Source organism: Canis lupus, chromosome 10, assembly GCF_048164855.1.
Source record: "Canis lupus baileyi chromosome 10, mCanLup2.hap1, whole genome shotgun sequence".
Lineage (NCBI taxonomy): Eukaryota > Metazoa > Chordata > Mammalia > Carnivora > Canidae > Canis > Canis lupus.
This window is the reverse complement of record NC_132847.1, coordinates 3765005-3766916: the sequence shown is the minus strand read 5'-3', so window position 1 is coordinate 3766916 and position 1912 is coordinate 3765005. Positions and strand designations below refer to the sequence as shown.

Here is a 1912-nt window from a genome sequence, read left to right as displayed (position 1 = left end):
GCCTTGATAGATCATTTCTTTTAGTGCTGAATAATGTTTATTGTCTTGATGGACCACAGCTTATCCATTTGTTTATGGAAGGACATGTAGGTTGCTTCCAAGTTTGGGCAATTATGAATAAAGCTTCTATAAACATTTATGTGCAGGGTTTTGTGTGGACATAAGTTTTAAACTCTTTGAGCATGATTTCTGGAATGTGGAGTTAGGGAATATTTACTTTTGTAAGAAACTACTACTGTCTTCCAAAGTAGCTGTACCATTTTGCATTCCTATCAGCAATCTATGAGTGTTTCTTTTGCTCTACATCCTCGCCAGCACTTACTGCTGTCAGAGTTTTGGATTTTGGCCATGCAAATCGCTATGTAGAAGCATCTCCTTGTTTCAATTTGTATATTTCTTTGATGACAAATAATGTGAATCTCTGCATGTGCTTTTTTGCCATCTGTAGATCTTCCTTAGTGAGGTATCTATTAAGGTCTTTGGCCTATTCTTAAATCCAGTTGTTTGTTTTCTTACCATTGAGTTTTCAGAGTTCTTTGAATATTTTTGGATAACAGTCCTTATCAGATATATTCTTTTGCAAATATTTTGTCCCAGTCTGTGGCTTATGTTCTCATTCTTTTTTTTTTAATTTTTAAAATTTATTTATTTATCTATTTTATTGCAATTCAATTTGCCAACATATAGCATATCACCCAGTGCTCATCCCATCAAGTGCCCCCTCAGTGCCCGTCACCCAGTCACCCCAACCCCCACCCACCTCCCTTTCCACTTGTTTGTTTCCCAGAGTTAGGAGTCTCTCATGTTCTGTCATCCTCACTGATATTTTCACTCATTTTCTCTCCTTTCCCCTTTATTCCCTTTCACTATTTTTTATATTCCCCAAATGAACGAGACCATATAATGTTTGTCCTTCTCCGATTGGCTTACTTCACTCAGCATATACCCTCCAGTTCCGGCTCGCGCCGCAACCATGGAGGACATCATGGAGTTGCCCAAGTCGCGCATCAATGCCAGCATGCTAGCTCAGTTCATTGACAGGCCGGTCTGCTTCGTGGGGAGGCTGGAAAAGATTCATCCCACTGGAAAAATGTTTATTCTTTCAGATGGAGAAGGAAAAAATGGAACCATTGAGTTGATGGAGCCCCTTGATGAAGAAATCTCTGGAATCGTGGAAGTAGTTGGAAGAGTAACAGCCAAGGCAACCATTATGTGTGCATCATATGTCCAGTTTAAAGAAGATAACCATCCTTTCGATCTTGGCCTTTACAATGAAGCTGTGAAAATTACCCATGAGTTTCCTCAGTTTTTTTCTTTGGGGGTTGTGCAATATGATTGATATTGATGAGTACATTGAAGACTGTCATAGGAAATCCCTGATATTTGAGGGAGATTTCTGTGATTTTTAATATTTAACTCGTTCTCTTTTTTATTTCATTTACCTAACCGTATGGGATACTGCAATATCCCACTTTTGATGAAACCTATCTGTATATCGAAACTTAAGTCCTCCTAAAGAATCCCGTCTCCAGTAATATGGTCAGGTCAGATGCAAGAACAAAGCAGTTGCCTTGAATTTAGTTTTCTGTTTTACTAATAAAAGCTGAAATGGTACATACTGTTGATTAAAAAAAAAAAAACCCTCCAGTTCCATCCATGTCGAAGCAAATGGTGGGTATTTGTCATTACTAATGGCTGAGTAATATTCCATTGTATACATATATCACATCTTCTTTATCCATTCATCTTTCGATGGACACCGAGGCTCCTTCCACAGTTTGGCTATTGTGGACATTGCTGCTAGAAACATCGGGGTGCAGGTGTCCCGGCGTTTCACTGCATCTGTATCTTTGGGGTAAATCCCCAGCAGTGTAATTGCTGGGTGGTAGGGCAGTTCTATTTTTAACTCTTT

General features: G+C 39.0%; 1 pseudogene; it reads left to right on the top strand.

Annotated features, from left to right (window-relative positions):
- The first annotated feature begins 952 nt into the window (after positions 1–952).
- On the top strand, positions 953–1614 carry LOC140641141 (replication protein A 14 kDa subunit pseudogene; annotated as a pseudogene).
- Positions 1615–1912: the final 298 nt, after the last annotated feature.